The sequence below is a fragment of the Tympanuchus pallidicinctus genome, unplaced genomic scaffold (assembly GCF_026119805.1).
Source record: "Tympanuchus pallidicinctus isolate F22 unplaced genomic scaffold, pur_lepc_1.0 scaffold24, whole genome shotgun sequence".
Lineage (NCBI taxonomy): Eukaryota > Metazoa > Chordata > Aves > Galliformes > Phasianidae > Tympanuchus > Tympanuchus pallidicinctus.
The window spans coordinates 8,612,639-8,627,535 of record NW_026294741.1 but is presented as its reverse complement, the minus strand read 5'-3'; the positions used below and the strand labels follow the sequence as shown (position 1 = coordinate 8,627,535).

Below are 14,897 nucleotides of genomic sequence, written 5' to 3'. Positions count from 1 at the left end.
GAAAGCCTTGGTTCAGGGTTGGGCCTCTCCTAACTGCATGCTATCAGCTATTCTGCTGTTTTGCTAATCCTTAACACCTATTTTAACAACTAGGGTAGCAATCGATCCTCTTCACTGAGGGGTAAATGGATTGTTAATAAAGAAATGAAAGTAAGACTTCGGTCAGAGACAAATTGTCACAAGGGAAGGAAGTAAGAGAGGTTTATTTTGTCAGGTAATGGCTAAGGTTAGGCAGATAGAACTAGCAATTTTTCCAGCTGCTTTTCTCCCTTCCCACTCATTCTCAGCAGTCTAGCTATTTGCAATCTCTGAAGCAGATGCTAGGAAAAAAAAAAAAAAAAATTAGAAATAGGCAAAAAAAAACCCCAAAACCAACCAAACCAACAAAAAAAACACCATCCACAGAGGTTGTGTGGATCAAATGCAGAAAGAAACGCAGGCCCAATCTTTGAATAGAAAGATAACGAACTGAACAATCTGAGAATCATCTTTCGGCATCAAAAGCAGCTCACAGTAGGATTTTTTTCTGTGCAGAGCTCTGCAGGTTACAGCTGTGGTCAATGGGAAACAAGCACCACACAGGTGCTTTCATGGGAACATGGCTACAATAGCACGTTCTCCTTTGTAATCTAACTTGGGAGTTAGAGCTCCAAAGAAAACTTTCAAAGGCAGAGCTTTGTTGTTTTACGTAACCCATTTCCCGACTGGCATCATGGTGAACTGTACCACAGAAAATAAGAATCTTCCTTAGTCAAAACAGATTCATCTATTGTTATGCTATGCTATCAACAAGTACTCAAATGGCTACTGTTAATGCCACGTATCCCTGCTCATCCATAAAGGACCACTGTCCCTCAGCTTTAAATCAAAGAACCTTTTATAGCAAAAGCCATCTGCCACGTGTTGCTTTGCAGTAGTTGGACACTTTGCTTTGCAGTATTCAAAGTAACTCCACTGCTAACAACTCCAGCAGTCCAGCACCTGATGACAACTGATAACACAGAGGAATACAAGGAACACAAAATGAGATGTTGCAAAATGAAGTTTAGGCATGCTGAAGTAGCCAAAGCAACAGCTAATATTTGCTTTCTTTCCAGCTTGAAATGGTTTTAAGGATACAGAAGCTGTCTATGCACTCAGGACCCTTTATGCCCAGCAGAGACCACTGCTCTCAAAGTTGTCTCCCACATGGGAACAGGGCTAGAGTCAGACAGCAAACACAACCTGACCAGAAATGCATTTATACTCGCTTTGGATAAAGTCAGATTATTTTAGGCATTAACCATTTTTGTGCTAGCAGACAGAAGGCACCCTGCCCCTCTCTCCCAAATTGCACACAGGAACTCCGGCCTTTTCCAAACAGAATATTTTTTAAAATACTTCCACCGAGGCTTCAAAAACCCAGCTCATGCTCCACCCAGCATAACACCCTCCTGCTGCTCACACACAGCTCCTCAGACCTTTATCTTGTATTTGCAATGCTTGCTCCCAGGTGAGACTGTTAATCCCAGCCTCCAGGCTGTGTGGAAATCATTAGCAATCACCCCAAAATCTAGCTGAACAGGGCTGAGCCAGCTCTTGCTGCAAGTGTGCCCAGCCCAGTCCCACTGCCCTCCTTCCTGCCAGCTCCTGTGCAATATTTCACTGGGCTTCCCAAGAAGAGACCCTGGGGAATGGGAAGGGAAAGAAAGTCTACCTGAAAAATATTCTGATGAAGGGAAGTACCAAAGTGATTGAGCAAAGGTGCTGACAGCCTACGCTAGAGCAGGAGAGAAGCTGAAAGAGGCATTAAGAACAGAAAGAACTTGGAAAAAGTTTTACCAAAGGAATTTTTCTTTAAAAATAATAATAAGAAGAAGAACACCACCACCACCACCAGGCAAAAACAAAGAGCATCACAGTGGTTTCCTTCCTCAAATCCATCATAAAAATCAATTCACAGCAGCACCTCAGAGCACTGATCAGGTATTCATCTACCATAGGTAAAATAAATGCACCAGAACACTAAGCTTTCATAATGAAGCACTATCTGGCTTCAGTATTTGTCTGTTGATAGCATAGCATAATAGTAGATGAATCTGTTTTGACTAAGGAAGATTCTTATTAGCTTCACGGATGCAGAAGGCCACCTGGGAACATAGAGCTGCAAGCAAGCCTAGCACAAACCACATCCTCCACTTTACTGCTCAGCTCCCTACTGTGTCAGGAATTAAATGTGTCACAGCACAATAACACAGGGAGAGTCTGACTCAGGATAAGCTTTAAAAAACCAACCTGAAAAACTCCAATGTGCAACCACCTCCAGGGGGGTTGCATGGGCTCAGTTTCTCGCTCTGAAGGAGGTATGAAGCTACTCAGCTTGTGGATGGGGTGAGAGGCAAGCAGGGGATCTCAGGATCCTTTTCTTCTCTGACTTGCATTTGTTTCTGTTTTACTTTTGTTTGGAGGTTTTTTTTCTTTTTTTTTGGTGGTTGTTTGTTTTAAAATCACAACTTCTCTGCCAGTTTCCAGGAAGATTTAGTGGCTCTGACTTCCCACCAATACAAGCAAAATACCATAAGAACTTCACAATCCTGGGTTACAGTTTTAGCCTCAAGAGGATTCTTGTTTAACTGAAATTTAAGTCAATGTGCTGTAAGACAGCACACAAACATACACACAAGAAGTCCCCTCACATCCCATCTTCCTTTGGTATCCCTGTGACAGCAGTCCCAGACACCCTTGCACACAGCCCATTTCTTTCTGATGGTCCCCTCTCCTCATGCTACAGCTTTGGATCTCAGACAAGTGAAATGTTGAAATTAAAAGAAACCTGTGTGATGAGAGTAGTGAGCTGGTGCAGAAGCTGTCAAACCAAGGTAGCGTCTTACAACTGCCACAGTATAATGAAAACATTCTCCAACAACTGCAATGAGACAGAAAATAAAACTGCCTACACCTGGAGCACTCCCTGCTTCCGAGTGCATTTATCTCTGCTGTCTCTGAGCTGTACAGCCATTGCGAGTGGGGGCAAACCCTGTTCCCAAAATACTAGATCAACACTAAAAAGAGCAGGCACAACACTTTTGCCTCCCATTCTCTGCTGTCCACCAGGACAACCAGGTCCTTCTCTGCAGAGCTCCTTTCCAGCAGGTCAGCCCCCAACCTGCTCTGATGCACGTGACTATTTCTCTCTAGGTGCAGGACCTTATACTTGCTCTTGTAGAACCTCCTCAGGTTCCTCTGCACCCAGCTCTCAGCCTGCCTGGGCCTCCCTGAATGGCAGCACAGCCTTGTGGTGAATCAGCCTCCCAGACACAGTTCAGTTGAGAAAACAGGTGGGGAAGACCATTGCCCAGCCAAGCACACAACTCTAGACTAAATAATGAATATGCTTTTTCAGAAATCAGGGGTCAAAAGGAAGGTATACGTGAAGCAGAGCACACACATACTTGAACTTACACATCTGACTGTCCAGCAGCAAGCACCTTTCTTCACAGAGGCAATCGGCACATGCTGTGTTTTGCCATAATCCCTGTCAAGTCACTGATAAAGTCTCGGGCACAGAAATTATCTTACTGCAAACAATTCTCGACACTAGAGAAGTGGAAGATTTCCATGCTTTAGACACTTAGGCAGTGATTTGCACAGGTCGCCAGGGAGTTTGGATGTTGAGCTCCTGTTAGAAGTTTGAACATTGAAAAGTAAGCACAGGCAAGCAAATATTTGAGGTATTTAGCCTCCCCAGAAGGCACCAAAACTAAGCACACAAGTGACTAAACACTTGCAAAAAGACAAGCCTCAAATGTTGGGAGGTCACCTATGTCAGCACTGAGGCTATGAAGAGCTGTGGGGCAATATCCAACAATTCTGCCTTAGCCTCCAGCGCTCATGAAGTCAGTCAGGCTTGCTAGGCCTGCAGAACAGAGCCTCAACAGCTCCAGGGGATTTAATCACTGCTAAGATTTTATACATGAAGCCAAGTGCAAAGGCAGGGGCAGAGGAACATTTAGTGAGGCTGCTTGAGGCCAATGAAAATATGAGATGGTTAAGAGTAAAAGATTGGTATTGTCAAATCAATACTGCACAGTAAATACACTGAGTGCATTAATCCAATTAGCTGAGTGGAGCGAGATGAATGTGCAAGATAAACCAGCACGACTGAAAGAGGCTGAAGTTGAACATATCCAAAAGAGAAAGACAGTGAAAACAAAACTCCAGAACAACCGGCTTTTGGCATCTACGAGCAGTCTGAGAACATAACCTGAGCACGGATGTTGCCTGAATACTTTTGGAACTTGCACCCCAGGCTCACAGACGGAGAGTTAACAGGGACAAGCACAAGTTTTTCCACAACTGAAAGCTCAACAGTGCCAAAATTCTTCAGCTGAAGCTTGTTGAGCTGTTTATTGAATATCATTGCACCGCAATACATTCAAAATAAAGAAAACTATAATTGTAAAGAACTAACTGCTTGCAGAGGCTTATTAACTTGTATCACAACCCACACATCTTCAGCGAATGCTCAGTCAGATCTAGCACCAAACTATGAAAATAATAGGGAGGAGGAGGCTGGGCTAAGAAAAGAACTAGCAGACAGGGAGAAAGAGGTATTTTAGGCAGTTAACAATGCTTAGAGCAGAGAACTAAGCTAATAATGTATCCGTCCAGGGGTGTCTGTCTGCACTGCATCATGAGTCAATAGCACAAGAGGAACAGGAAAGCAGCCCCCAAGCATTAATTTCAACCAGGCACTCCAGTAAAAAGAAAACTCTCCCTGAATGTTTTAAACAAATGAGGACTGACTTATGCATGCATTTATTAAAATGTTTTCAGCACCGAGCATTTTAGCTTTTAAGTGTCATGTGCTGCTTGAAAGCAAGGCAGAAGCCAAAGCATTAGGAAGAACACCATCTCTTTAGAGGATTATGAATTAAGTTAACTGCACATTAGAGATAAAATAGTGGAGTACTTGTCTTTATTCTTAATAATAAACCATAAGGCATTGAGCCACACAGTATGATTAACTTCTTTCAACTTCTCACTGTTATTGCTGAGACAGCAACATGGTAGCCTCACAGAAAAAAAGAAATAGATTAAGGTGAAAATTAAGTGAATTTAGGGCAGGCAAAAAAAAAAAAAAAAAAAAAAAAAAAGCTACATTGCAACTCAAAAGAAACAAGCCTTATATCCGTGTAAAGAGCAATAGGAGCACTGTCCATGTTACAATGAATTCTGGAAAAACAAAAGTCTGAAGTGACCAGTTCTGGGGCTTAACACGTTATTCTGCATCCCTTCTCTCCTCTTCACTTATAACTCATCTGCATACTTGCTCTCTAGAACATTCCACAGTTAGTGGAACCTACCAAGGAATGGAGAAGGATGAACTACGGAATCTACGGCTGACGTCAAATAGAATAACAGAATAGTTTGAGCTGGAAGGGACCCTAAAAAGTCATTTAGTCCACCTCCCCTGCAATGAACAAGGACACTCACAGCTCCATTAGGTTGCTCAGAGCACGGCCCAGGCTTACCTTCAATGTCTCCAGGGATGGGGCATCCATCACCTCTTCATGCAGCCCATGCCAGTGCTTCACCACCCTCAATGAAAAACTGTTTTCCTTATATCCAGTCTAAATCTCCCCTCTTTTAGTTTGAAATCACTTCTCCCTGTCCTGTTAAAACAGATCCTGCCAAAGATTCTGTCTCCTTTCTTACAGCTCCTTTTTAGATACCAAGACTGCCCTCAGGTCTCCCTGGAGCCTTCCCTTCCCCAGGCTGCACAGCCCCAGCTCTCAGCCTGTCATCCCTTGGAGCATTCTTATGGCCCTCCTTTGGATACACTCCAGCAGGTCCACATCTCTCCTGCGTGGAGGACTCCTCATCTGGAGGCCTCACAGTGCAAAGCAGAGGGATGTGATTACCTCCCTGCCCTGCTGGCCATGCTGCTTTTAATGCAGCCCAGGATACAGTTTGGCAATAGGGCACAGTGTTGGCTCCATCTTGCCATCCATTGTAGATGCATGAGGTTGTAAGTGAAGTAACAAAGTCCTTTCAGCTAGGTATAACGTGTGATCTGTAACACCATGGAAGATGTGCCTTAGCCAAGAATACAAGGCTCACTAAGTATTTGGAATTTTGTGGTGGTCTTTAGGCATTACGAGTCAGCTGCATGCACACATTCAATGTGCCAGACTGTGCCCTGGGGTGTTTGCCACCTAAACACACAAGACAGAATGAGAGCTGCTGAAATTTTTCCACAAAAACATGGGAAAAGGGCAATGAACCAAGATGCTTCATGGAAATTTGCTAGCTTCCAACAACAGCAGCAAGTTTCCCCATATGCTCACCTAGTAGACTGCAAGGGTGTCACAACATCACAGGCAGGGCAGATATAAACCAAAAGCCCTTTCAGGTAATTTAAGGGCTGCAGGATCAACAACGTTAGGAAAGTTGTTGCTACCAAAGCTGGCAGTACATTCCCTTCTGTGGTCTGTGGAAGCCTCAGGGAAAATATGAGAAGTGAGCCTTTGGTCAGATTTCAAAGGCAAATACCTTAATTACAAACTGCTTTGGGTTCACTGTGCTGATTTATGTCAGTATTTTGGGAACCTCAAAGTCTGGTTATTGCAAATAACTCAGTTCCTGACTTAACAGCCCTAGGAAGTTTGGCTGGCTCCAGAATACATGTAGCTTCGTTGGCACTCACGGAGGGCTGAATGCTGCTTCCTGAAGCTGCTGGTGTCCCAGCTCTCTTTGCTGTGCTGGCAAGCAGCCTCAGACCACAACGGTGCTGAGCCTTCAGCATTACCTCACAATGACATTTCCTGTTTTGTCTTTGGATGTTATCACAGAGTTTCATTCTCTACCCAGGAGAGTGACTTCTTTTAATTTATTGTTTTCATAGACCTACAGGATGGGGATTCAAGCATAATGTATTACAAACAAGGAAATTTGGAAAATTAGGCTTATTTTGGTATTAGGTAAACTACATAATCTGCAAGTCGCTTAGTGAATTGAAGAGTTGTCCAGGGAAGTGGTGGAGTCTCCTTCTCTGGAGATGTTCAAGACCTGCCTGGATGCCCACCTGTGCGACCTGCTGTATGGAACCTGCTTTGGCAGGGGGGTTGGACTCGATTTCTGGAGGTCCCTTCCAACCCCTACAATTCTGTGATTCTTATGGTGCCAAATAGCCTGCTCCCTTTACGTTCCACATTTGAAACATGATTGCAACAGTTTCTGCTACTGAATGGCAATAGACTGTTCTACCCTAACTTTTTCAAGGAACATTTCTAACAATGTTTTTTCCTACCTGTGGCACATTTAGAAACTCCTGGCATTTCTCTGATGCTCAACATTTAAAAAGTTTATTATTATCTTCAACATAGCTTAAGCTACCTAAAGGAAAAAAAAAAAAAAAAAAAAAAAAAAAAAAAAAAAAAAAAAAAAGCATTATTTTATAGGCAGGTACTCTACTACATACGGATCATTCCGGCTCATTTCTATTTAGACATCCTGCTCATATACATGTTAAATAATCCTCAGTCCTTACCTCAAAATCATAAATATCTTCATAAAAACAGCACGTTACCCTGGAAGAGGATGTTTTATGCCCATCAGCTACTTTTGCAGACCACTTATTCCCTATTTGCCAATACTTAAGCCATTAAAAAAAACCCTTCAGAGTTGCCTGAAGACAGCCACATGCCAAAAAGAAAATATACCAGAACACCAATCTTCCTTTGTAAAAATCAAGCCCCCAAATCTAGTATTCTAGATAAAAGTCCTACACTTTAGCATCATATTGACCTCTTACTGTTCCTCCTGCCCAATACGTACATATATATACACACACACACACACACGTATCTGCAGGGGTCTTTTTCCTGTACTGAGGAGTCCAACTTGAAATATTAAAGGTCTTTCACTGCACATTCAATAGCAGAACGCATTTAAAGTGAAGAAAAAAAAAATCAAAAGCATAAATTGCTGGTAAGTATAGCGTTGGCAGTTATCATCTTACTTCTCATTCGGATTCCTCAGTTTAACACAGTGCTTAGCTCACACCAAAATGGGTAGAACTGGGTAGTCCTGGGTAGAACTGGAGTTGTCAAGTGTACACACACAAAAATAAGGTTCAGAATGACCCCCAAATAGTCTGGATGCCAGGATTAAATGGAAACTCACGTGATCGGTTAGAAAGAGATCCAACTACTTTCTGCTGAATTTCCTGGAGATGTTCTGTTTTATCAAGCAATCTTGGTGCCATTGAGAGCAAAGCCAAGTTGAAACTGTGGAGACAAGGAACAAATCCTTTTCATTTCAAATAGAGTTAAGCTTTATATTGCTGCTAGTTTTACTGCAGAATAATTCTTAAAATCTGATGCTCACTTTGACTATAATCCCTCTGTATTCAAGTCAACCTAAACATATGCCAAAATGGAGTTACTGCTTTGCTTATCAGTGTTACCAAAAACAATGGAGGAGTACAGAGAGGGAAAATGAAGTAATCCTACACCATGAAACCTCTCACACAGAATTTCCAGTAAGAGACCTAACCACTCTTTACAAGAGGAAAGTGGGGGGCAGGCAGGCAAATCCTATCACAGAGGAAGAAACAGGCACAGATCCCCACCGTAACCTTCTTGAGACTCCTCATCAGGCAAGATGAGAAATAAAGCTCAGTACTCCAGTTCTTTGCTTTGAGATAAAATTTTGCAACAGTCATACACAGAAACACACTACAGAGCAGCACACACTTGGCTCATCTCTATACAACCAAAGGTAAATTTTGCTTTGGCATATGGCTAAGTTGCTAGAGCTCGTGAATCCAGCTAGTACACTGAACACATACAATCCTTTTATTTGAGGTGAAACCCCATGCTTTTCCCACTTCACCTGTCCCAGCTGCAGGCACACTTTGTTAGGTCCTTCTGTGCCTTGGAAGGCAGGTGCTGCTCCATGGCTGCAACCAGGAGGGACAACCTGGGGACATGCTAACAGAGGAGCTTGTGGTACTTTGGATGACAAATAAGTGAACAAATGTATTTTAAAAGCCTTGTATATTATGCCTACTCCTTCTTGCTATTTATTCATGTTACCAGTTATCGTAGGTGAAGGATGAACTTAGTACTGACGCATTCTTTTTCCACATTTACTTCAGTTTGAATCACAGAACTCCCTGGGCAGCCTGTGCCACTGCAGCATCGCTCTTTCAGAGGAGAAATGTTTCCTAACATCCATCCTGAATCTCCCTGGAGCAGCTTAACGCCATCACCTCTCATCCCATCACTGGGAGCAAAGGCAGACCCCCATCCCCACCAGCTCCTTTCAGGCAGCTGCAGGGAGCAGTGATGCCTCCCCTGAGCCTCCTCTGCTCCACTCTGACCCATCCCAGCTCCCTCAGCCGCTCCCCATCAGACGCGTGCTCCAGAGCCCTCACAGCCCCGTTCCTTCTCTGGACCCGCTCCAGGGCCTCCATGTCTTTCTTGCAGCGAGGGCCCAGCACTGAATGCAGCCTCACCAGGGCCGGTCAGCTCTGCTCCCTGCACTATTGCTCATACACCCCCAGATTCTTTTCTTCTGCTACATTCCTGAATATATTTCTCAAAGTACCTTTACTAAAAGACCCCCTAACCAGAGCTTTATTACCCCAACACCTTGCGGGCCTGAAATCAGAACCAGGAAGCGCTGAGTTTTGCTGAAAGCACGGCAACGACCTGCGGGACACTGCCGCTCACTGCGGGCCGACACAGAGCTCTCTTGCAGCCGCGGAGCAGCCAGATCTGCTTGAGACTTTGGAAAAGCAGACAGAAATCCCATTTTTAGGGACTATGTGCTGCTGCCAGCGCCGGACAGCCGGGCCGAGGTTTCCCCCTAGCGTCCGAGCGCGGCCCGCCGCCATGTTCGCGCGGTTTCACTCTCCCACAACGCCCTCTGCAGCCGCTTTCCCTAAGCGAGGAAGGGCCGAAGTCGAAGAAAAATGAAATAAAACGAATAAATTGAAGTGTCTAGAGGGGCTTCTCCTTCAGTCAGTCAGGAGTGAGAGGTATGAGCAGACCCATGTCAACCCCTGGGGCTCCAACGCCTCACAGGACGCTTTAGCACAAGGTCTCTCGCACACAGCTGACAGGAATCTCTCCTTTTCTCCCAAACCAAAGCCAAATTCAAGCTGCAGTGAGTCATACTAAAACCTTAAATGAGTTTCCGTGGGTCTGCCAGCAGCACGATGCTTTTGCGACCCACACTGGTGGGCTACCAGGATGGGTGCAAGGTGCCGTGCCCTCATCTGTATGCACCTGCCTGCGGGACTGTCTTCTGCTAAATAAATCCTTCAAAGAAATAGATGAGTATATTGTTGTAGCAGGCAGTGATGTATTTACTGCTGCAAAGCTCCAGACGCTCTATAAGCCGCAATGATACAGTTAAGTGGAAAATGAGTCATTTAAAACCATAATGAGTATCATAACATAGGTGTGCTGACAACAAAACACCGTTCAGAGCAGTGCCACAAGGAGAACACCGCAGGGCAGCTGGCTCTGCTGGAAGCCCCACTTGTATGGGGCAGCACAGATGGCTCCTGCCCTCCACAGGGCACTTGGGCATGAGCTGTCATCTCATTAACATGGCTCTTCACCCTGCTGCCAGCCCACCTTGCTGCTTGGCTTCACGGGAAGTGCTCTGGTGACTCAGAAGCTAGCAGAGCTAAGCATCAATTTGCAGGGGTTGGCCTGCCCCATAGCAGGCCTGCTTGCCTACAATCAGGGCAGCAGCCCAAAGGATTGACACCATAGGGTGCTGAGAGCCACCCATCAACCACCTGTGGACAAACTGCCCTTCAGACCTCCATGCAAGCACCCACCACACAACTTCCAGCACAGAGTTATCTCTGTGCCAATTAGGCTACAAGCTCACAGCTGCTGCACATGAAGGTGTGAGCCATTTAGCAGCAATCTGTTGCTCACTGGTGAGGCTGCCTGAGGAGATGCCCCTGGAGACAGGCAGTCCCCTTGGAGTCAGCAGGGCTTCAACTACATCGGGGATAAGTTAGCTTTCTGCTGATATGGCAAGGGGGAACATGTTAGAATAGGGAAAAACATTGCATAGATTTCTACTGGTGTGAATAGACAGGTCTATCAATGTTAAATACACAGTTTCACATCTTGATCTTCATTCCCCCTCCCTTCTCCAAAGGAAACAGTTCACTACTGACTACAGTTAGTCCTTCCAAATGACAGGTGGTGGGAAACACACGTTGCTACTCTCGTGAATGGCTGAGGCTTTTAGGAACTGACATTCACTGGCTCTCACTGTATGTACTGTTTCCAGCAGAGTAGCATGCTTTATTCCTGTAACATAAGCAATGCACTTTGTTGCTGCACTGCAGCACCATGCACTTAAAGCCTAGCTCTCCACGATATGATTACCTTTATCTAGCCAAATGCTGTGGGTGAGAACCGCTTCTGGTTCCTCGTACTAAACATGATAATGCAAGGTCACTCTCTAACCAATCTGATCGTCTGCCACAGCACCATTGAGATTTCTGTCATTTATGCAGGGAAATAGGAGAACTCCTTGCAGATCAGGCTCATATGAAAATAATTTACAGCCACATTCACCTTGCACAAAACAGCATAGCCATTCTGTCAGCCTATACGTATTTCAGTTTCTCTTTAACTACCCTCTTGTGGTGTCTCTGAAGAATGACAGCCTTTTCTAGCAGGTGAAAATAAACCCAGCACTTTGGTCCATTTCAGTATGAATTCAGACAAAACTGTTCTTCTGGAAGACAAGTAACTGGCAATTATTTTTATAAGCTCCAAATACATTATGCTCGGCCCTGATACATTGAGGTTCACACACACACAGGGACTACTGAAAGCTCCAGGAAGTTTGTATTTATATGCGCAATTTTAATTATTAAAAAAAAAAAAAATGTTAGACCCCATGCTTTACTGCTAAAGCAGCCACCACTCTCACAGAAGTGATTCAACGGAAATTAAAGGCTCTGAATATGAAAAGCAGGAGATGCATATCATCAGCACGCAGTAATAATGCATATTTGACAACTATATAATCAATCAAGCTCTCCCTTAATTATTTTCTCCTCTTGAAACAAAGATGATTGTATTTGGAGTGGGTGGCTACATACCTGGGGCTAAGCCCTGCTTTTTCAATAGAGAAACCTGTGACAAATCCAAAAATGCTACCCCAAGTTTCAACACTATGAGATACGGTAGCCATCAAACCAGCCACGCTCAGTTACCTTATGGCCTATCTGCCTTTGATACCCAGAACTGCCACAGGCCTTACAGGTACTTAAATTATTCTATTAAGAAGTGTGACGCAATGGAAGGCACAGCAACCACAACTGAGCAACAAAGTTGTAGACTGCAGCAAGGGAGGATTTGCTCAAATACAACAGCCATGGGCACAGAAACAAACAAAAGAAGCTGCTTACCTCAGGTACACAGAAATCTTCGACAGACTCCCCTTCCCTTCACTGCCAGCCTTCAGATGAGGTCTGGGAAGGGGTGGATCCTGGCTCCTCCCCTTCTGAGCAGGGCATTGCTTGCACCTGAGCTCCCCTGGATGGGCCCTGCCTTCCCACAGGTGTTCAATCACTGTTTCAGGCCGTGACTTAGCATTTCTGCTACAATAAGTAAGTAAAACCATTATGTCATGGAGATAATTTTAGGAAATCTAGGATTGCAGGTGGCTGTTAGCATAGGTTAGAGTGGCACTTAAGGCACTCTCTGAAAATCCTCATTGCTCACTGCCACTGACTTTGCCTGATTTAGGTTTTTGGGTTTTTTCTCTGGGTGACTGAGGCAGGAACCCTTGGTGACTAATGGGATGATTCAGGCAGTAGATGGCTGTTACCATACTGTAATTCTCAGCTTTTTGTTCTCAACTAAACTTACCCCAGTTATAAAACATGTGTAATGCTATAGTAAAGTATCACCAGACCAGTTGTGAAGACATCAAATGCAATGAACGCGTCCTGTAGTAAAACTCTCAGCAGAAACCAGCAAAAGGGACGCGTAAGGATCACAAAGTACCAACATGATTTCATTCCCCACTGTTTGCTGTACAGAGCTTCATCCCAGGAATATTGCACATGATACATTTTGATGTATATGAACACATGTATTTCTATGCCCAGAGTACACACATGAGGAGGGGCATATTCTTTGTGATCAGGAAACGCATTTGATCTGTAATTATCTTAGTTGTGAGATACCTGCAGAAACATAAAGGCCCAGCCAAACACAGAACTTGTAAAACAAATCTTGCTGAAAACTCCGCTGACTCCACAATGTGCACCTGGGAACCTTGCTCCTGGACACTAGCTGCTGCAGATGGAGTTTGCAGGAAGAGTAGAGCCTGCCCTTGCCTGCAGCTTTGTCACTTCTTGGCCAGCAAAAGCCAATTCTATTGGAGTCTATTACGACGATTACCCAATGCACTAATTCACTGAAGCCCTGTTTTTGTCCAGATACGGCAGCACTCACAAATGCACAGGGCACCCAGCATGGTGCAATCACACTGTGAGACTCAGACTGTTCCACAGAGCTTCACATAAAGAATGGGCAGCATTGGTACTTTACAATATAAAAGCAGAATGGAAAATCTCCGGAGACTATAAAATCAACATGATTCATTTTCATATACGCTTCTCTGAACCAGCTAAGTTAAGAGAAACTAGTCTTCACCTAATTAAGAAATGAGCACCTTCAAAAGGCAGCTCAGACTTTTTAAGATGGAATCCTGATCCACATCAACTTCTGAGAACTGGATGATTATGTCCCCCGAGATGGCAGTGGGAGTCTAGGCGAGTTAAGTCCATTTATCGAGGCAAGACTTAATGGAGTCACCATAGGACTAACAACACCCTGCATCGTTTGAGTCTTTGGTCTTTGCTGGAACCACAGCTTTCTTCTTTCTTACCAAAACAAAAAGCCGTCAGCCAAGCAGCTCCTCTGTAAAAGAAATCTAATCAACGGTCTGTTACCTTTTTCCAGTACCACAAATGGCTTTCAGCAGAGGTCACCTGCATGCGTGAAAGAGTAGAATTCAAATTATCAAGAATCATGCTAAGTATTCACTTTATAAGACACAGTAATAGCAAACAAAAAACTTTCAGTAGAATCCTCCCCAGTTGCCATTTGCCATTGTTCAGTCCAACGAAGACTACAAATTCTGTTTTCATAAGCTCAAGCAGGTGAAGGTAAAAAGGAACCAAAGCAGACATTGTACATGGCTCTCAGCAATTCATCTGCAGTATGTATCACTACCTATATTTAGCTGTTGTGAGGCACCAAAAAAAAAAAAAGCATGACTGGCAGAAAGGCATGTTAAGGTGTACATAGCAGGAAACAAGGCACTTAGAAAGACAACAAAGACAATATGGAAAGTCAAAATGAAAGAAAAGTACAGCAAAAAATCGAAGTTCTGTCAGAGAACTGCTTTTAAAGATCCCCTTTATATACCTTGATTTAACTGCTTGTGATGGATGCTCTAGATGGAAGAACTAGTTGCAGTGGAGCATGGTGGGATCTTTAAAGCACAAACCAGAGTCCTGCGTGTTTCAAGCACAGTCACTCAGGGTTTTCTCTTTCTTTTACCTCGTATTCCATAAAACAATACCTTCAGTGTCCCTTCATTCCTATGGGTGGTATGTCGTATTGTCTTAACAAGTGTCTTATTTCTCAAATGCTGGTGATTCGTAAGTACAAGAATTATGACAAATGTCTGCTATGAAAAACCCCGCTAACAAGATTGTCCTCTACCAGCAAGCTGAAGCTTAGTGTCAAACTTCTGAGAAGCTATGAACACATCTGAAAAATTTGTAAGCATTAAAATCTTGTTACATCTTTTGTCATATCTTTCAGGCATATTCTTTGAACGTCAGCACT

The 14,897-nt window shown here is 44.0% G+C and overlaps 1 long non-coding RNA gene across 1 annotated transcript in view; it reads right to left on the bottom strand.

The window, feature by feature from the left end:
• The window catches only part of LOC128083371 (uncharacterized), a 36,716-nt gene extending 28,444 nt beyond the window's left edge, over window positions 1-8,272 (bottom strand). Inside the window, exons 1-2 of the long non-coding RNA XR_008208047.1 lie at window positions 8,167-8,272; window positions 7,292-7,377 (exon numbers count right to left, since the gene is read on the bottom strand). This is a non-coding gene — a long non-coding RNA (uncharacterized LOC128083371). The remainder of the gene's footprint in view (window positions 1-7,291; window positions 7,378-8,166) is intronic.
• Between the last annotated feature and the right edge of the window lie 6,625 nt (window positions 8,273-14,897).